Here is a 23,021-nt window from a genome sequence, read left to right on the forward strand (position 1 = left end):
AGAACCGTAATGAAGAAAAACTGTAAGAGGAACTTCTTTGTAGTCAACTGCAAAGTTTGACAGAATTTTGAGGTTTGATCCTCAAATATATGTAAAATGAAGCCTGTATTTAAGTAGAGACAAACTGAATTTTGTCTACCTGTGGTTTGCTCATGGCCAGGAATTTTTTCCAATGGATAGCCAGAAGATTTTTTACTTTGATTTTGGACATAGGGGAATATTCACAGCCTCATTATTACAAACACTGTTCCTGCTCCATTTAGAATGTTAGTAGAGGTAAAATAGTGTTTTCCTGCACCCCAGATTTCTTTAGCTTACATGTGATCAGAAAGATGGTTTTACCAAAAAGCTGTCTTGAACATAGTAAGTAAATTTAATACTCTCCGTAGTTTTCCTGAGAGAAGTATTTTCCCTTAAGTTTTACATGGTTATGTTCCCATAATAGATTTCTTTAGAATGGTTCAAAGCCCTACTTAAAAATATGCATAAAAATGAGTATCAAAGGCAAGTTATAATACATTATCTACTATGAGGGAGGAAAAAGAACAAAAGAGTCAATGGGACTTAAGTACATATACTGCAAGCATAAGCTTCAGCATTTTCATCTTCTAATATTTTTTTCCTTGCAGTACCTCAGAAACATCTGTATGACATGGAAGTCATAGTTCTAAATGGCTTGAACGGTAAAATAGTCACTACTTAAAATTAACAATCATTAGGGTTTAGTTTTGTTGGGGCTTTTTAATAATAAACATTGACAAGTCTCTTAAAAAATAAAATAAACCAAACAAACAAACAAAAAAAAAACCAAAACAAATGAACAAAAAAAACAAACCCAAAAAACAGATTAAAAAACTGAGTTTTTCTGAAATAACTCTGTTCAATACTCAAATCACTGTTCTGCAGTAAAATCTAAGAGCAAATTTAGTTCAAGGTTAGAATCACTCCAGACTCCCAAGCCATAAGGAGTCACGGCCTTGCTGAAGCAGACTCCTGCCCCTGCCTGAGGAGCCCAAGGACATCTATGAGATGCCTGGCACTGGATCTGCCTCTGCAGTACCCAGGGTATTGGGAGGCAGGGATTACTCTTTCTCAAAAAGCACTACCAGAGACTGGCAGTGCTTTATCCTAGGGGAGATGGCTCAGAAATTTCAAGGGGAGTTAGACAATTAAACCCCTGGAGGCTCCTTTACCCTAGAGGAGAGGAAGGAAATAAAAGATGGTTGTTTCCACTCTATGCATTAAAAAAAAAAAGCCTAATGGTTACTTAACACACTGTGACATTTGGAACAATTTAGTTTTGCTTCTAAGACACCATACACACATATCTATAAAGTGTCTGTATTTCCGGATGGTAGAGAACTATCATGGATCTTGGCAGATTATCTGAGGAAAAATAGAGAAAGAAAAGGATATCAGACCACACATAATACTTTGAGATTTAGTTTTTTCAGGAAGCACATGCATTTGAAGAATCATAGAGTTCATTCATTCACCTTGCCTTCAGGGATCAGCAGTGGGGCTGGTCTGCAGCCTGGAGAGAGCACTGATAGGGGTCCCAGCTGACCAGTGTGCACCCAGCAGGTGACACCTACCCCCATTTTTGTGACCTCTGGCACATCCACAGCTGGGTGAGCTGATTGAGCTTGGTGGCTTGACTGAGGTGGGCTGGAGGGATGCCCCCTCCTCTGGGGCATCTTTGGGTGTCACTAAGGAACCCATTTCAGCTGGCATGTGCTATCCCTTCAGGAATGTTTTGATCACACTTCCAAGCTCTTGCATGCAAACAGCAATTCCAGGAACTCATTTTAATGAGAATTTCACTCCTGAGAGAAGAAAATATTGCAAGGAATATAAGACCCTAGGCATAGGCTTATAGATCTTCTAATGCAGTCCTGCCCTGCTAACATTGTAGATGCATTAGCAATGTACATTTTACCAAACTTTTCCTGGAGGGTCTCAATGACATCCAAGAACACATAAATTGGATTAATCTAAACTCCTATTTATTTGAACTTCAGGGCACATAAGTCCATAATATAGGCAAGCCAAAGAAGAAAAAGGAAAAAAAAAATAACCTAAACAAACTAAGTACTGCTTCTAATGGGGAAAAAAAAAATCTGTGAAAGCTTTAATATGAACTTGGAAGGATTTATATAATTGCGAAGGAGCACAGTCGTACTTGCGCCTTCAGCCCTAGCAGAACTAAGCCTCCATACCATTAATAACAGAAATACAGCTTTATCTCCTTTTTGGGGGGTTTTTTAAAGTGAGAATGCCCTGCAACGAAGAGCAGAGGCCAAACATCTCTGGCTATTAATTCAGTTTTAATAGGGATTGTTATGTACTGTAGCATCACTCTCTGTGCACATTGATGTTCCTGTTTTCTCTCCACTCCTTTCCTTAGTGTGAAAGCTGTCTCTTCTCACTAATTAAATTTCATTACCTCCCACTGAAGAGAAGAGACTGAGAGATTGCTGGCTGACTGCCTTTGACACACTTAATCAATCCCTAGAGAACAAATAATGACCCTATTTTTGTTTCTTTTTTAACTTGTAACCTTTTTTCCCATCCTGAGAACAATTTCCACAGTCATTTGAATTTATATCCATCTCCAGTTTCAGTACCCTATGATAAGTAATCCTGTGGTCATGTAAGTAATCAATGAGGATAGTTATTCATCTCATCTTTGGTAAAAATATTAAACTTGCAATGTCATTTTGCCCTTAAAAACTCACTTTAGTATTAGTCATGGAAAACACTGGAATCTTGCTATCTGAGAACACCAACAACACTGTATTTACCCAGTCTTACCTACAAAGTTATTTATGTAGAAGTTGGACTTCAGTTACAGGGTTTCCATTACTTGTACCTCATGTGTTTAATTATAAGAATTACAATCCATATACAGCCTTGCTCCACTGATTTAAGAGCAGTGACATCACACGTGAATTCTACTGTAATTTTCAATTTATGACAAACATAACCGGGTGTTAAGGACATTTTTTATCAAGTAATGAATCTGATCAATTCAGAAAGACCAACTGAAAGAAATAAGTAAACCTCCTAAGAAAAAGCAGCCTCTACGACTTTTTATATATGTGTGTGTAATGTAGGGGATGTGCATTATTTTTTTCTCATTCAGATAAAGCACAACTTCTACTTTCAGACAAGGGATGGAAAGATTAAATTTCTTCTTAACTACGTTGCATTTCAGCAGCTGTATAAACTGTGGTAGCCCTCACTCAGTGAATCAGGATGACAGCTTTACTTGTACTTGAAAGCATCAATACACAAAACATTTGCCTACATGCAAATAGATGTAGGTCAGTTTTAGCCTCTGACATAATTTCTTTCTGTGCCTATCAATTTCCAAACTGAAGACTTTAAAAAATTTCAGTTTTTCAGCTGAGTGCATTAGACTACATCCCTGTGGTGAAACTTTGTGAGATTCAATTACATTTATGTGAGCTCTTACTACATATAAGCATGTACCAACCCACTGTCATAAACTACCCAACTGTCTAAGTCCCTAGATTATACAATTTGTCATGATAGCACTGAGGGAATGGTCCAATATGTCTTTCTAGATATGCAAAGCCGCTGTTGTACCATTCTTTCAGACCTGCCTCTTTTTATTTAGAGCAGCTTTTCCTCTCTGGTCCACTTTCTTTGCTGGCATATATATACTTTGTACACAGACTATCAGTGTATTCTGTTGCAGTGGGAATCAGTGTGTTAAAATTGATGGACTCTTTATTATTATAATGATTGCCTAATGGATTAAATAACTACCTGCTGGTTTATGGAAGTCTCAGTTTTGCAGATTTCTTCATGGTTTAAAGAGGAAAATATCAGCATTTTTTTATTTCCCGAACTGTCTAAATCCTCTTCTTACCATGACAAGTGTTACCTACACAGTATGATCCACTCTCCAATTAACTGTAAGACAGCTATGTAACCTAATAATTAGAAGTGGCAAATACTAATTTAGAGGATTTCAGACAATGAAACATTCACTTTCAAGACTAGATAAATTTCCTAAAATAAGAAGCAAAATCTAAAATTCAAACAAATCCATTACAAAAGGGTATTTTTTTGTTGTTGTTAATAAATTAATATCAAGAGGTTAATGAAATGAGCTGTGCATATTGGTCCTGCTATTTTGAATACCATTTTTTTATATCATGGGAAGAGTTAGAAGGAAGATGTGAATATATTATTTCAGATCTACAATTATCTAGAAAAACACAAAGTTGTCCACAAGTAAGGTTTTGGGTTTAGGACTCTTTCACAGACATTCTGAATGAATATAGACAAGTTTCATAGTCTGAGTCTTTAGTTCTTTCATTTTTGTCATCTGAACATAGATATTTGAAAACAAAACAAGCTTCCCTATCTCACAGGATATTGCAAACATAAAAGACAATGTGAAGTTAAAGACCTTAGTTAAGAGTTGTAAAGATATTGCCTGACTGAAATAGGTCTGAGTATTCTTTCTCCCATCAAAATTATAGGCTTGTGGGGTTTTTTTGTCCTCATAAATCAGACCTCCCTATAAAATCCATATAAAGTATTCATGTTATATGTCAATACAGAGCACTATCTGAAAGCAGATGATAACCTTATGCAAAGTGAGAACACACTATACTTTTAAGAAAATACTATTTCAAGTTCCTTGGGAAGTCAAATTAATTATAACTTAAGTAGAATGCCCCTCAGAATCTTTTTAGAAACGTTACTTTCTTATTGTCTGAAGTGAAAATGTGACACAACCCTCCACTCCTATGCTTAAGTCAGTGAAACTCCCATGAACCTCTGCAGGATGGATCTTTTGCTTTAGTTGTTTGCTCATTATTACCCATTATCATTTATACCATTACTGTGCTACATCATTGCTTCTTTCAGACCAGTTACAATACTTGCCATTTAATACTCCTATGAAATTACTATCGATATTCATTACACATAGATTGGAAAGGAAAGCATCTGTTTTATACAGTGACTAAATTATACAAGTTAGTCAAGTAATTCTGAGTAAAATTGGACTGTTTATCTCTTCTTGGTGTTGTCAGTCATATTTGTAGGTGGAAAAAAAGATCCATTCTTTCCTTGCCTAGAGCAGCATATGAGCAGTTCATGACAACTGTAATCAAAATTGTTGTTTAATGATGCTTGAAAGATTATTACATTTTGTTTCAAAGTCTCATTCTCTTCTAGCCTCATCAGCCTATTTTTCACTTTTGTGAGATTTCTGGGATATGAAGAAAATATAGTAACATGTATTACACAGCACATATGTCCATATGTAATATACAGCTCATGTGTTCCAGGAGAAGCAACAAATCATATGAAAAATTAAAAATAAAAATTCAAATCCATAACAATACCAATTAAGTTCATATTTGAATGAATTACAGAATTTAGAGTTCTGGGGTCTGTTTTATTTTTACTGGAATGGTACTATAAAACAACTGGTGCAAATCCCTTTGAGTTTGTCACTGACCGCAGGCAAAGGATAAAACCCTGTGGCAAAACAAAAACACTGAGCACAGTTCCATGAGCACTGCTCAGAAAAAAGATCCATTGAATTCATAAGAGTTGTTGGCTTGGGGAGGAGCTGGGAAAGCAATACCCTGGCCTGGGATATCTCCTGGTTTCATACTCTGATTATGTCACATCTGCAGAAGAGAAAGGTAACTCTGCAGAGCTGATGGCTATAGGTATCTTACTGTTACCTACATTCTGCTTTAGGCTTGTGTTATTCACTGCATTGCATTTTGTGTATATAGACTTGAATCCTTTTAGAACCCAAGGAAGGGACTCATTTGACATGACTTCAAACTTCTAAATGTGGAGGTCAGCACCAGAGCTGGTTGTCTAGACTCCTGAATTTTGGCAAAAAAAGAAGGCACTTTTGAGATACAAATCAGCTTCAGGCAGATACCTGAATTAGATAACATCAGTCACACATAAAATGTTTTTTTCTTACCAATCATCATAAAAATAACATAGGCCACTGTTTCAGATACAGACTAAAGCATTATAATTTGGCATAATAGTTTGGTCAATTAAATCTGCTCCTCCAGGTGCATGAAAACCTTTTATTACAAAACCAGCTCACAATTTAAAACTGAAATCCCTCAGAAAAAGAAAGGAAAAAAAAACTATTTAGCCTTTTGGAAAGTAAACACTTAGGTTGCTGACTCCTCTTACTGCATTTCCCAAGCTGCAAAGGGCAAGGATTCACCCAGAAAGACTGCACTGTTAGACTTCATAAGCCCTGTATGTGACAGCAGCAAGTACTAGAAGTGTCTGAACTAATTGTAGCTGTTTTATTTTGTTGTAGCAGGGACTCAAACACGGCGCTGAACTCCTGGGGCTGCTATGCAAGCACTTGCCTAGAGAGCAGCTGCATCGCAGCACCTGCATAGCAGGAGGGCTGAGAATCCCTCTGCTCCGGATAGTGAACAGCTAATGGCACGTGTGCAAGTCAGGATCAGCTGTGGTGAGCAGCACTGGAAGGACTTGGTTTTGATTCCCACTTTTAGTGGGAAAAATACCACTCTCTCACCCATGCTAGAGGTGACACCCCTAGTGGTGTCATTTCTTTCAGCTCACTAACTCACTGCTCTTGGCATGGGCGGACTTCCTTGCAACTAGAAAAAAACCAAAACAATACTAGCCTTAAATGACCTAAAACATGGTCTTCAGCTATGCAAAGTGATACTTGTGTTAAACATGGAATCACATGAGGTTACCTCAGGCCTATCAGGTCATATAATCTTGTGTCAGCAGTGATGTAATATTTTTGAGCTACTGTACAGAATGATTTGATAAAACATGGCATACGTCATGTCTGAACAATAAAATTAGAAAGGAAAGGATTTAAAATCAAACTGTAGCTGTTTTAGCAAGTGACTGGTTCACACCAATTTGCACCATGCAAATACTGGATGCTGTATATAAACTCTTTCTGATTTTTCTCTCTGTTGCTTTAAAAAGTGACTGCTACTTGCCCAGAGGCTGCCTGCCTACAAATTTTTGCCAAAAATCATCTGAAAGTGTTGAAATATAGCTATCAAATTGCCACCGGGCAAGTAATATCTATTTATGGTTCCTTGTAGTCAGATCTTCTTTGTTTCTTGTTGAAAGAGAGCAGCTCAATCCCTTTGGCTCCAAGAGGCTGTTTAGTAAACTGTTCTGTGACAGCTTTTTCTACACAAGTTATTTTTAAGAGCTTGAGAGTCTACTCCTTTACTCCAGATCACATTTCTATTTCTCAATTAATTGTAAAGACAAAACTAAGACATGGTAAATTCTGTCTGGATGCACTCAGTGCAAGAACTTCAGCCTTTTTTCTCTGTAATTCTGCCCTGTAGTTATTTAAACTGGTGTTTCAACCTATCTAAAATTATAATTTGAATTGATAAGATAGTTTTTAAGAGGCAAAAATCATATCACCATATATCATGCTCAAACATGAGCCCCAAAGCCAGCCATTGGCCCGAAAAGTTTACGTTCTTTTCTGTATGATAAATGTGTCTTAAAGAAAAACAACGTGCAACTTCCAGAAACCATGGTAACCGCACAAAATTCCCCTAAGTCGATGTTCAAGTAGCACAAGCCACTGTAGCCATCATCACTACTGTAATGGCTTTGACACAAGTCAGCAGAGACCCCAGTCCCTGTTACTAGCATGGGCAGAGCAGGATTGCAGCAGCACCCTCTGCTATGATCACCAGCCTTTTGCATTCTCACATTATATGACCTCACCTTCACATAAAGACAGATGAGCAGAAGAAAGGCTAAAATGGTAAGGAACCATAATATGTTACATATCTTCGAAGATTTCCTAGCATTAAGAAATCCAATTTGCTATTATCTATGATTCTGAAACTCTTCTAAAATTGAAGAGTTGTGCACTTAACTCTCTGTAGCTCCTGTGGAAATCCACCCATTAAGTAGTTACCCTAGTTTCAGTTTAACAACATGTTATAACATCTTTTTACACTGAGAGGTATTTTTCGGCATAAATGAAGGTAATAATATCAAATCCACAGCCTCTCACATTTAAATGGACCAAGGAGTGTACCCACTGCACTTTAATCCTTACCAGTGCCCTAGAGCCAACAACAACTTTTGTGAGCACAGAGAAGCACAGTGTCCCAGGTGGCCATAGCCTGAGGGCTTTTCTTGTCAAAGAATTAGATTCAGAAGCACTGCAAAATCCCAGGGCAGTGCAATGTGTGGTGTCAGACAGTTGACTGTCACAGGGGCTTGATTTGAGGTAGTTACTCCAGGTCTCAGGTAAAGATTTCAAGTTTATTATGGATAGATAAGAAAGACAAAACTCAGTGCACAAATAAAGCAGCTTCTGTCTCTTCCCTACTGTGGCTCCACTCTGATAGAACAGCTTGTGAAAGGAACAGTCCCTTTGCATCTTTTCTGAAGAATGGGATGGTTTTGACTTAGTTTAATATAGGTTAGTATGAAAGGTATTGTTCTATCTGTGGCTGTCTAAAGCAAGGAATGTTTTAATGTTAAAAGACTCAACATTTTTCTTATGAGAGCAACTTATGTGGAAAAAGCACAAAGCGTCAAGCACATAAGCTCTTCTGTGGGTCACCATCAATGTGTGGAGGGAAACTTGGGGGGATTTTTTTATTTCCAGTTGTATCAGTTGTCTTATAAGAGTTATTACATTCTTTACAAACTTGGATGTGCTTAAAACTAATTTGGAATGCCCATGTACACAAAGATCTTTTCCCATGCAGTATAATATTTTAAAATTCAAGGAGAAAACCTTCCTAGGACTTTGCTGCAGGATATCTGTCAACAATTGTGCTGCCTGTCAACAGCCTCTGCTATGGGAGTTATTTAATGTAACTCTTTTATCTACTGAAATGAACAGCTTCGACATGGAGACCAGCCCATTATTTATGCCTTGTGTGAGGCCCCTTCAGTGACTGCAAAATATTTACTGGATGTGTACCTAGAAATGAGATACCTGTAGAAATTGTTTATTTGGACTTTTCTGGAAGTTTGAAGCACCAGCTCAGTACCTTCATGCTGGCATGACTAGATTGTGTGGTTATGTAATGACTGCGAGTTTCTGAGGTTTACTGGCTGGAGAATCAAGCAGGTAAGTAATTTAGGACTACATGACAGGGAAAGGGGATTTTAAAGAGCTTGAATATGAATCTAGATCCCAAGTAGGTCCTGGGAACCACCCCCTTTGCAACCTCTGCCTCCAGCAGAAAGGCCCATGGCCAGTAGGAGGCAACATAAGAGAAAGTAAATGGCTGCAACATCTTACACATTTCTTGCAGGTCTTTCCAAAGACTAAGTCGTTGCTCTACTGTGGAAGCCGACTGTTATAATAGCCTATAAAAAATAGGGATTTTTTTGGTAATGGGATGAAGAACATGACAAATGTTTTCTCATCATCTCAGAGAACAGGGAACAAATGGTAAAAGCATAGCACTAATCCAGTGTCATTATAAATGTCTAATAAAAAAAGCTTGTAAAATGAATGCTAAAACATTATAAACTCTATAAAACACATTATAGTAGAAACAATGATAGTTACAATCAAATAAAATGGTTTGACAACAAAGGTGAAGCTTCGTACCAAATTTTCTAACAGTTACAAGAAAAGAATTTTTGTTCAGTTCAGAACTTTAATCAGACATTTTTTCCCCTATTATGTTGTTTTCAAAGATTATACCTTTTGTAGTCCCTACACATGACATCTGACCATTTTTTTGTGTCTGGTAGTGATTTCAAAGTTAATGCTCAAGAGACATGTCCTTTGAATTGTGATTTTATAGAAGTTCATTTTGGACATGTTCTCTATGTGCTATTGTATGTTTAGAACTGTAACAGTGGCGACTGTTAAAAAGAAAAGCCAATGAAGCTGTATTTACCCCTAAATGTCTAGAGGGCTAACATCTACAGTCACACATGTATCCTGTGATCAGTATCATGAGAAAGAATCTACCTAATTTCTGTTACTTTTACCTTTTTAATCATATTGTGCCATGAGTGTCCTTATTAAGAAATTTTCTTTATCACTTGCACTGTCTTCTCATGTACATGCTTACAGTTTGCCAGTTTGGGCACTAATGAATCTTCCAAGTCTCAGGATGAATTATTTTTTGTAAAACCTAATATCTAGGGGGCAAAAGTGTTGCTGTTGTGCCAGACTGAGTTAACTTCTTTAAGGGTAGAGAAGAGAATAAACAAGTTTAATTGCCTAAAGCACCTAATCTTGGGATAGAAAACATAAACTGGTTTCAAAGGTTTCAAAGTCAGTCATATCTTACCTGGCCAGAAGGACCTAACAACAGGAAATCTATCTGCAGATCTTAGTTTCTAGACTAATGCCCATTACAAATAACTAGAGCGGATTCTATTCTAAGACATTTAAAGTTGTTGTTTTAACACATTTTAGCAAATAAGTGAACAGTCTTAAAAAATTGTGGCTGCCTGTGGTCAACAGTATATTTTTAAACTTTGATATATATGATATATGATTGGATATAAACTTCAAGAATCAATGGTACAATTTATTAAAAATGACTATGCAATGACAGAAATATGAACTGATTGACTCTGCAATTTGAACTGGGTTGGGCTTCAGTCCTGTAAGACACACAGTTACATTTATGAAAGTAATAAATCTCATTGAATCTGCATTTCAGAGTAAGGCCATGTTGAAAAAACTACCCATTGAGATAATGATACTCTTTTTGTCACAAACCTTTCAACTGCTTTTCTCAAAAATGAATAATTGAAAAAAAAATTAATTTTGTCAAGTTGCTGTTTGACTGATACAGTATTTCCATAATGATGGAACCATGAGAAGACATTACTATCTAACAGAAAGGGAATTAAAAGCCTAATGAAAATTTTGGTGGATGAATTTGCATACAAAGGATGACCTCAATAAAGTGCATTAATAAATTACATTATCATCCCAAAGGGCCTGCTATGGTATTTTTAACTTTATTCTGGAAGCATAGAAAACATGCATATTTTCAAATAATATCATAAAATTGCTAAACAATGTTGCTCGTTTGTGTTAAGCACAAATTACTACTTGCTGTACAAATGGCAGTATTTGTTTGTGAAAGATTTTGGTTTAGCTCACACATTATTCCAGTCAGATAAAGAAATGTCGAGTTATGTTTCAGCAAATAAATTCTTTGCAACATAGTTTCAGAAAGTCTCTTATAGTTTGCTCTGTCCACTCTAAAGCATATTGCTATATATATTTTTTGAAATCTTTAAGCTCCATATACTCCCTAATAGATAAAGGAAATAGAGAATGACTTTGTAAGCTGTGACAAGACAAGAGACAGTTTATTTCCTGTTTGTTCCACTCTAACCTTCATTAATCTTTACATGAATCTTTACATTTGTTTCAGACATAGGATGCTTTGTGAAAACTGAGTTCTGAATATCTGAATATCAATGGCTGGAAAAAACCTGATGGCTTAACTTTTGCATGTAGAGCTATTGCCAATATATCTGTGCCATTCAATTTTTATTACAGTGTAGCTTTAGCTTCTGGAGGATTACCCAGTTAGCTAAATCCCTGCTAAATATTTATTTTTATCCAAATCTTCTTTACGTTTGCAAATCCTGACTTCACAAAATTTTGTTTATGGCATCTCTGCAGTGTTTGAGACACAAAAATCTCTGCATGCAGGTCCACTGTTTCATGCCCTCACAGCTGCTGTTCCCGTCAGGCTGGCAGCATAGAAGGTGCTCTTTGGTCTGCAAAGAGCTATCGACAGCCCCTCACCTTGGGGAGAAGAACTGCATTCACATTTGTCCCAGGGAGAAACTGGGAAGTGCCTATCAGACATGTCCTTGGCATGGAAATGGCCCTCTCATTTATTTGCTAATTTTACCCCAGTCACATAAATGCTGCTGATGTTATAGCAGCCAAGTGCTGTTGCAGGTGAAGCTCCCAGACCTCCTTCAGCCTCCGCTTTGGCACCTTGAGCCTGTGCTGAGGACACTGGTGTGGATCCAGATCTTCTGGGCATAGAAAACTTCTGGATGTAAAGACTATCTAAAAGCCCATTGGTATGTTGATCTTTAAAGATAAATGAAGATTGCCATGAGAAAGAGAATGCCATGATAAAGCTTCATCGAGCTTACAAGATACAAGATCTTTTGCACTACTTAAGAATAGAATAATTTCTTTAATGTCAGAAGGAAGAATCAATCTGTGACTCCCAAAGAGAGGGTTTTTTAATTTCCCTTGGCTTCTTCAGCTTTTTCCTTGAATTCAAGCTGAGAAGGATAAAAATTAAACAATTGACAAACGCTACATCAAGCTGTTACAACTAATAGGCATAGCAGGAAACTTTGTAATAATAATACTTAAAATCAAACTTATTGGCAAAAGTAAAGTAATCAGTGTGATTTGAGAACCTTCCATGAGAAAGGCTTTCCAGTGAAATAATGCTCTTACAAACAAGTAAGTTTCCCAAGGAAAAGTTTAGTTTTGAAAGAAAAAAAGAGCATGATTATGATTTTAAAAAATGGAAATGTCTGCATCCAACCACATATGTAGCCCTTCTAGTATCCTATGACCCTGTATGTCATAGGCAGAAAATTTGACATGTGTAAAATTACATTTCATTGTTGTTTACATTAGACTTTTACTGTGGTTTGGGGTTTTTTTTATTTTTTCAGCCTGACAAAAGATGAAACACATTTAAAATTTTGATTTTTTTTTTCCTGATAAGGATCTTCTGGACAGATATCACTCTCTGGCTGAAAATGGTAAATGTCATGATCATTATTTTTAATTGGAAAATTTTTGTTGTATATTTTAATATTTTTTAAGCTTTAATAAAATGTATCTAAACTATTTCCAAATTTTATGTTCATTTTATTCTCTTTTTCTTTTTTCCCATTTTACCTTTGCTGAAAAAAAAAAGGGGAGGGGGAACAAAATTATATATTTCATGAAAAGCAAAAGAATACAGAAAAACTCTTAAACATGTTTTACGAGGGAATAAAAATATGATCTTTGAAAATTATAGTAACACCTTTGCTTTTTGATGATTATGGGGTGTTGCAAAAAAAACCCTACTACTTTCAACAAGGATGGAGAAGTGTGACAAAAACTTTGATATATCAATCCTTCGTTATTTTCTCAGGTCCACCATGACTTGGAGTGAAACCCCAATGCCATTTAAGACAATGTCAGCTACACTGACAATTACAGTCTTGTGTTTTGAAATGTCCAAGAACTGCTCTCCTACCCCAGAGTTATTTCCCAAAAGACAGCCTATCCATCAGCTCATGCCTCTCACAAAGGCTTGCTCAGCACACCTTCCTCCTCAACAATGAAATACCTGATTAATGCTCAACAGCACAGTGGGGCTTCCTTATAAAATCCAGCAAAAACCTCAGCCTTTGAGCATCTCCAAAGGATTGATCTGTTACTATTCAGCAAACATTTTAATAATAGGCAATAATCCTGACTTTAGCACAAGCTTTACTGCAGAAATTAATATCTCAACAAATATGACTGTGTGAGTGCATTTTGAGTTTTGTCATCTGGAGTAAGTAGCAAATGTGAACTTGGCAGTTGCCATCTGGTTAATTAAATTACAATCAATAATGAAATGATGAGTGAAAGTGTGAAGAGGAAGAAACCTGTGAACATCACTAATGAATGTCTGAATACAAATGACATCAGCCATGATCATGGTTAAGTTCCAACATCTGCAGACTCAATAAAGAGGATGTAATTTGCCTGGGTAAAAGTCAACAGAAAATAACTATTTTTAAAAAGAAAGCATAGTAATCTAATTTCATTGCTTTTTTCAATAGAAACGCAACATGGAGGAGAAGAATACCTGCACAGTTTAGATCAATTTTGGCAAATGATATAGAATCTCATTACATATTCCATTTATTGAAGTTGTTTTGGATACAAATGCCCAAGAAAAAATAAAACTCTGGTGTCCACACATGGGTATTATGTGCTTTGTACTTTAATAGAAAATTTGTTTCTTGGGTATTGTCAATCCTTTTTCAAATGCAAGATCTACCTAGAGCGGTGCCTGCTGTGCTCTCAATAATGCATTTGAAATAGATCCTTGTTACACACTGTAAGGTACTCTAGTCCAAATACATACAGCTGCTAAGCTGATGGTGGCAGTTTTATTGTTGTTTATAATGTCTGCTCTGCTTTCCTGCTCTGAATTAAGCATCACCATCTTTTCTCTTTTAAATTCCTATCTTTTCTATCAATAGTGAGCAGGAAAGTCTTGTGTTTACCACAAGGGTATCAAATTGATTATGAATTTGCCAAGGGACTAAATACTGCACAGTAATGAACGCCAGCCTGAGCTGTCTGTGAATGCTCCATATTATTTATAAAGATGTTAAACAGAACTGACTGCCTCCTGCAGCATTGCCCATGGGAGCAGCACCGTGAGCGCTACATCTGATCTGAGGGTTTCTGTTAATTATCACAAGCAAAACACAGAGCTCTTTAAACGTACAGGTGACAGCAAAGGAAAACCTCACCAGATCTGAAAAAAGAGTAGTAACAGTTGCAGTCACATTTATCTGCTTCCTTCGCCCCCTTCTCTCTGCTCAAACCTGCATGGAGTAAACACAGCTTCCCACCCTGTGCCTGGGAGCACAGCAGGGGCCAGACACTACTGGCACTGAGGTCACTGTGACCCTGGGACACACTCAGCTGGGGAGGCAGCCCTGTCATGGCTTCTCCACTGAGACACCTCCAGGAAAGGACAGGCACAGGCACCCGCACAGCCACCCCCACGTATTGTGTATACATCTGGCAGAAGGACTGTGTTAATATTTGAAAAGGGGATGGAGTAGAACTGAGCCCCTGCCTCCCTCTCTGGCTTCCCACGATGTGTTATTCTGTGGGCATCCTCTGGCAATCCCTACAATTTGTTTTCAGAGAGGAATCCAGCATAAGTCACTGCCATGTCATTTACTGTAAGCCCACAATATTTTGACACTGCCTGTTAAACTATTTATTAAGAGCTCATTAATTTACTTTTTTTCTCTAGTAAGAATGGCTTAATTCTTTATGCCTGTGAACTGCAGCCTGGCACAACAACAAGGCCTGAAATTCTGTTTGATTATCTCTGTTAACAAACAAAATGAGCACAGTTTTCTAAAACACTTTTTCAGCTTGGAAATATTTGAAATTGGCTGCTGGCTGAATTTGGTCTCTGAATGTTTGGCATTTCTGCAAATCTTCAATATTCCCAACCTGAATTTTTGCACTTTTACGAATTGTGTGTTATTATGTCTGTGGGTTCGGATAGCAGTTCATTCCAGTATTAAAATTGTTTTCTTATCCTTTTATTTGTCCTCTGACTATTATAGTCTTTGCATCCTTTTCACTTGAGAACTTCCACATAAAAGGAGGACTTTCAGCTGGATTAGCAATCAAGCATTTTTAGACTCAGGTTTTCTTACAATATAAACTTAGACACAAAATCCATTCATGATGATGACACTGTCAAACTGTCATCTCTGTGCATAAGAACTCTAAATCTAGACTCCAGGTGGACAGCAGTGAGCTAGGCAGCTAAGACTGACTCAGCTCGTACATAGACTGTTTAAATATATTTTGTAATACTACCACTGTCCATCATGGTCAAAATATTGACCCCACAGTGAGACAACACAATTATTGGAAAATATCTGTAAATTTTATCTTCAAAGTAGAGAGCATATTAAAGATTTTTCCCAGAGCAAATCAACATCTTTGATTTTGGCAAAACCTCACTGATCCTTCTGAGCCACTTCATTCACACACCTAACACCCCCCCCCCCCCCCCCCCCACTCTAACACACACATCACACATACACCCACCCACACCCCTTTGGTTAGAAGTACTGTATATCACAATTGGTTCAATCCTACCTGAGCAGAACTATGGACCTTCTGCATGTCAGGTATAATTTCCGAAATGATTGTGCTTTGGGTGCATAAATATATCCTGAATTCCTTGGTGTAGATTGAAAGTTCTTCCACAGACCTCTCAGTGGTGCAGCCATGCTCCCCAAGAGTTTCCAGCCCATCACTAAACCTACTAGTTGCTAATTCACGGACTCTGTTTGTGTGTAGTCACTCAGGCTACTTCTCCAAGAAAGTCCTCAGTGAGGTGCACAACAAGAAAGGAATAACTCTGACCCTCCCAGTGCAACAGAGGAGTCCAGCAGAGAACGCAGTCTAGATTTGGGTCCTGGTAGCAATGCAGGAAATGCAAAAATGCTTGTCACATTTTTCTGAATCGTATCGAGGCAGATCAAACGGAGAGGGACTTTCTTTAAATTCCTTCCCAGTTTAGTCATTTTTCAGTAGCTCTGAATTAAAAAAAAATATAGTGTTTAACCCTCAGGCTAGAAATCTTAGTACACAACAAACACTATTTTAGAAAGACTTGTCTTGATGTCAGTTCACCCAGGAGAAAGCTAAATTGAAATACACTTTAGAACTTAATTCATAGCAGTTCGGTCACTTAGTAAATACTTTCCTAGATATTGTAGATGTTTTTTACTGGTACAATATTTTATATTCAGCACGTTTGAGAAGACCAAAAGTCACAGAAACTTGACTAAGCATTTCACCTCTCATTATCACCTCTCATCTTCTCACCTTTATCAGGTTATGGTAAACTTGAGGCCACGTCCTCATCACCCAGACTGCATGATCTTGTTGACACCAACAGGCAAAGCACAACAGGTTGGCTGAAGTCACTGAGATCCCCCTTGAATGTCAATAGCAGCAGGCCCAGCTCCCACCCTTTAATTTGTATTGCCTCAGGACAAGAGCCTCACAAACATCCACAGGGGAAGAAAATGAGATACCACCACCACGGAGAACCACAATTTTTAATGAAAAATTTCTCCCCTGCTTGTTGCTTTCAATAATTCCTGTTTGTCCAAGAAATTTAAAGACACCATTCAAATTCAAGACAGAATGTAACTGGTGGTGATACCCATGCACTGAATTGAGAAGCTGTATGATAAAATTACCAAACCTTTGACCACATCTTCACTGCGTGCATACTAACCCACCTCTCCTAGGATTGTCTTGATGTTCCAGACCTCAGAGCAGCTTTGCACAGCTGTAGCATCATAATACACTAAATAATAAGTAAAAAAATCTTGAAAAACAGCCTGCAAATATATATTTTAGGTTTTTTTCCAGGTGAAGCAGGTGCTTATCCAAAATTATGCAGCCCTGGTGACTGGGTTGGATAGTATGCTGGAGATAGTTTAGTCTCTGAGATTTTTACAGCCCATGAAGGAAAGAGAAGGTTGTGCTTAGAAAAAGAAATGAAAAACTATTCTTATCAGAGCTCCCTATTAGGCAGCGAATCAACCACAAAGTAGTGTGTAAAATATTTGCATGTGTATCTATCTAAATATATAGACACATATAAATACGCATACACACATTCAGTGACCCCTGCTCAGGAATGTCCTGCTGTTTTGCAGGACACTGGGCACACTTCTGGGATATCTGCCAGGACACATTTTGTTTAAATACTTTCCCAAGGGAAAGCCTTGACCCGTGGCTGCAGGCTGGAACCTGAGGAGCTTCTCTGCACTGCTATCTGCCAGGGCTTTGGTGGCAGAGGACTGAAGGCCCGGGCATTGTGCCACAAACAAATGCACCCCTTCACACAGACTGTGTGAAGCAGCACAATTTCTGCCCCTAGGAGCCTGTGAGCAGCTCCTACACATGCAATGGCTGCTCCTGAGGGCTACCTGTGAAGCACATTGTCGTAGATCCATGATGCTCATATGTGTCCCCTGCTCACCCAGCTTGTTCTTAGGCTCCTTATTTTGGTGATTTGAAGAGGGTGTGTGCTGTTTCTCTGAGACAGTCATCTGTTGGGCTTTGCAGTGCACATGCCCTCAGTCTGGTGCACAGTAACCCCACCAAAGGGGAGGAACCCTGCTGTATTTCCTGCATAAGCAAGGGATGGTTATCATTAGGGAAAAAAACCTATTTGTAGCATGACTAAATGTATACCCATGGCACTGCTCTTACAGCCTGAATTTTAGAAATGTGTTTGTTATTTGGAGCAATTGAATGAAGATTCATTGGAAACCTGTTTCAAACTATGAGACACTTGCAAACACTCCCCTCCACTTCCTGCTTGCAGTGCCTCTCCTTTGTAACTGCTCTGTTCTTCACGTTGCGCTATCCATCACCACAGTCATACAATATTGTTTTCATCTCCGTGTGGGTGGGCGCTGGGCCACAAAGGGCTTTGAAGATAGTTGTGTGAACGTTCTCAGAGGGATTCTGCATGCAAAAAATATTTTTTTCCCACAGTGTATACCTTGCTATCCCTTCAGAGGACAGTCATAAAGAAAAAAATTTCCTCCAGGAGCATGTGCAAGGCATAAATAGGTCAGAAATACCACTAGGGTGTAATTTATCTTCCACATTTGAATTAGGTAATTATTTGCAGTGTTACCTTAGTTTCAATGTTCGTATCATCATGAAAACTTTTCTTAGATTTTGGACAATCCCTTTTTTCAGACACCTCTTCATTGAAACCCATACCAAATCCAGTCTTCCAGCATATCATCTTCTGTTCTCCAAAGTATTTATCTTAGGCTGCCTGCCCAAACTCTGTTTCTTCTCTGCAACAGTGCTTCTGTGAAGATAAGAATCCTGTGATTCCATTGGTTTTTCCAAAGAAACTCTTCCACAAAGCTATCAGAAATTTCATAAAAGGAGCTTTTCCACATTTTCCTTTGTTCTGCAGTGCTTTAAAACCTTTAAATAGATAGCATTTTGTCTGTCCCCTGTCTATCCTCCTCTTAAACTGACAAATTAAAGCATAAGTTGCTCTTTAATAATTCAGCCTTTGCAGAGGTTGAATTTTGTGTTCTGTGCATGAAGAGCATGTTCTATTATACCTGTTAATTCTTTTTCTGCACTCAGTTTCTGGGAACCTACATTTAATCAGTCTTTTTCCAGGGGGATGTGTACTGGTGACTAATTTTACATTACTTCCTACTGTAGTGTGTATATGCTGTTTCATTTCCTTCTTGCTAATGCCTGCAAATATGGCTCTCTTTATCTGCAGTTCCCTGGGAATTCTTGTGAAATTCAGCTTCTGAAAAGGATTTGTGGCATAATATCTCAGCTGGAGGTATTGTGAGATAGTACTTTTTCTATAGCAACACAGAAGAAATTAGCCCATATATCCTGTGGGATATTGTGAAAGCAGTTGAGAGGGACAAACTAATTACACTATCTCCTCAGCAGAAAACAGACAGATTAGGAGAGCTGCATCAGTTTAAAATTGTCTAGAAAGCTTACACATGATTTTACCCATCTTGTAAATACAATGTCTTCTGTTAGACCGATGAACCAAAAATCAGAAGAGGACAGGGATGGGAATTTTAAAATGCATATAAATAATTTGGCCTATTTATTTGAGTTTGGAAGTCACTTTTAGTCCTATTGGAAATTTCCAATCTAAATTATAAGCACTTCTACCCAGGCTTTAGTATTCAGTAGAATCTTTCGTCTGTGGTTATATTGAGTATGTTCCATTCTGATGTATTCCAAATCACTAGATGTTAGCAAGTGCTTGACAGAATTATTTAAAAGGCAAGTACTGCAAGCATATTGTGTAGTAACTGCTGGCACATGTTGGATTTTAGATTTATTTTCACTCTATAGATCTGCTTTTTCTCTCTCTCTGTAAATATATGTGTTTGCATAGATAGATAGATACGGATGTTAGGAACGTATTAAACTTATGTACATATAAATTTCAAGTGTCTCTCTATTGCATCCCCAGGAGCTCTACTTATTAGAGAAGACTTTCGTTTGGTGAAGTGAGTCGCTGCATGATCTTGTAAATTCACTGGTTTCTTCCTTGTTAAACACATGCAAACCATTTTTTAATAAAAACAGCTAATCAGAAGGAATAGACAGGTTTTCATCACTGTCTACATGCCTGGGTTTACTTTAAAAATACTGCTATAAACCAGCAGAACCCCAGCATTTCTATGTATGAAGTCCAAAATATCTGTGGCAAAATTTGAGGTGTTCCAAGCTATTTTATGAGCTTAGTGTCCCAAATTTCTTCTGAGATCACAGATTAATTTGGCTTGTGAGAGACACAGAGAGGTCCATTAGCTAAATTTCAAGTTATATCCAACTCAGACCAGCTCACACAGGGTCTTTGGGCCATGGGGAGACAAGAAGGCCTTATTAAATCAACATCCATTCAGGCTGCTTTCATAGTTATCATTATTAAAACGCAGGATTTTAATAATATCATTATTAAAACGCAGGTATCATCTTTTTAGTGCAAATAAACACTGTTAGGCATTGAAACTGAGCTGCAGATTAAAGAAACAACTTTTCTAAGATCACACAAGAAGCCTCAAGATGATACATAAAGATGGACCAAATATTAGTAATTTAGATGTGCTATTTCATTTTAAATAGATAAAACTTAAAGAGATAAAACTCCTTAAAGACAGACCATACTTATGTTTAATCACTCAGTAGTGAATCAGAAGGCTTGATGTCTCCACTTCTCATTTTCAGACTGTGGCTTTAGTGCCCCTTCAGCTCTTCAGGCTAGCCCTCTCTTGTACCCGCAATTTTTCCTCTTACCTGTCTTGGAAGAATCAATGTCCTTTTCCCTTCTGTGTTAAGAGACCCTTCCAACAGTTTATTCCTATGGACATGAACTTCAGGTATCTTTATACGAAAAAGAAAAATAAAATTCTTCTTCAAAGGGAAGATAAGCAATGAGACAAAAGTGATCACCATAAGCCACGGTGGCCTTGCCATACCAGCACATACTGGTGTGTTGTGGCAGTGGGAGATCTGGTGAGATGGAGGGGCAGATCTACCCAGGTGAAAGAAAGGTGCTCACATTTGCTAGAAAAATTCATAAACAGTGGAAGGTGTTTGTGTCACAAATTGTGTTAGGCAAACATCAGACCAGCAAGAGGAATGAGAGGTAAAGAAGGAAGACATTATGCAGGGTATTAAAAGTGAAGCCAAGCACTACAGAATCAGGAACAGAGACATGATGAGATCAGAGCAAAACAGCGGTAAAATTAGCCTCCTTGATATTGCTTCAAGTGTGCCACAAAATATGATGGTTTTCTTTGTACTATTTTTTTTTTCTGTCCACTTTTTTTCCATTTTCCCAAGAGGTTTTGCTTTAAAATTAAATGTGTTTAAAAGTTGTATTGATACAATTACCAAAAATTTGAGAAAATCAACCCATTTATTTATCCAGTACATGGTTCTTATAAATACTTCTTCCCCAGAATAGTGAAAATTTATTCCTCCTTTTCAATATCTCCTATAGGCTCAATCTGCCCAAAAGTAGCAATAGCAGTTTCCATTTCTTCCTTTTGTTCCAGGAAAAGTCTGGACCTTCAAAACAGACAGTTATTTCCTGATAACAGGAGTTTTGTCAACAGTCCAGGCCAGCTGGGACTAATTGAAACAGTTTTAGGGAGGCAATTATCAACTACCAGATGATGCTACATTTAAGGCCAGAGGCAGTATAGCCTGCAGTTGGCTTGTGGACTTCAGATCTTGTTAAAATATACTTAGAAAACTTGGGTAGCCTCTGTAACAGCTTGAACTTTTGTGTTGTGTTTCAGTTGTCTTGTTCATGAGATACAGTGAAAAAGAGCACAAGGCCAAGTTCACAGTGGCCATTTCCTGCAACAGCAGCCCTGGCAAGATTGTTAATGTCAAATTCTACTGGGCACTCTGATCTTGCCCCAGTTGCAGTACCTGAGGGAAAACCTGAACTTCAGAGAGCCCCTCAATGTCACCATCACTCACCAGCTGAGCCAGCCACTTTGATAGAATTATCACAGAATCATGGAATGGTTTGGGTTGGAAGGGACTTAAAGGTCACTTAGCTCCTATGCCCTTGCCACGGGCAGGGAGAGAGGGCTTCCACAGCACCAGATTGCTCAAAGTCTCATCCACCTATTCTTGAACACTCACAGGTTGAGACATCCCCAGATTCTCTGTGCAATCTCTTTCAGTGCCTCACCACCCTCACAGTAAACAATTCCTTCTTACATTCCCCTTTGGGGAGAATTTCTGATCTGCTCATAAAATAGCCCCCAAATCCGTTCTTTTTCATCGTGCCAACACTGCTTGGGACATTTTTCTGCCAAAGATGAAACTATATTGGTGTAAGCCATTTGCATGAAGAGCTAGTAGGAATAGCAGTAGGCATGAGGAGTGTACACACACCCTTCAACACAACCACTGGCAGGCTCCACCTCAGGCTGCAGCCCATTGTCTCAGCAAAGTATCCTCTTAGATAGGAAGTTTGTAGCTCACAAAATGGTAATCCCACAGTGTGGCCTTTCCACAAAAGTGAATTCCATGGGAATGATTTTTCAATTTGCTAAAATCTCCCAGAAAAACATGCAACAGGAATTGGGAAAATATGAGAAGTCCTGTGCCAGAAGGAACTGCAATGCTCCCTGTTCAGACAAAAGGCAGCTGTCAAATGTTATTTGCTATGAAGTGACAGTCTTTGTTCAGGTGCCCTCACAGCTCACCCTCAGCTGAGCAGCTGAATGCTGCATCTATTTCCAGCTCAGTGTAGTGGCACAGCCCATCTTTCCCCATGACCCAGCTCCTGCATACTTGAGGGAAGATGTTCTCTGGTGAGGTGAACAGTGTTTGTATGCAGTTCTCTGGGACTGGAGAGGGGCTGTGCCACAATGCCTGGAACATACTAAACCTTGGAATGGCAGCAAGGGAGTATGGTGCAGGAATCAAAGGTCTGAGTCCTGCTCAGTAGGTCTGAGACTCGGCAGACTAGGGCAAGCAGGGGTGAACTTTTGGCAGAAGGGGGGATAGTCCTCACTGTCCTAAAAATCAGTAAGTACCAGGAGGGCAAGGATCCTTCTCACTACCTCTGCTACCTGTAAGGGATCTAACCCAGAGGTACTGGTTA

Source organism: Corvus hawaiiensis, chromosome 3, assembly GCF_020740725.1.
Source record: "Corvus hawaiiensis isolate bCorHaw1 chromosome 3, bCorHaw1.pri.cur, whole genome shotgun sequence".
Taxonomy (NCBI): Eukaryota; Metazoa; Chordata; class Aves; order Passeriformes; family Corvidae; genus Corvus; species Corvus hawaiiensis.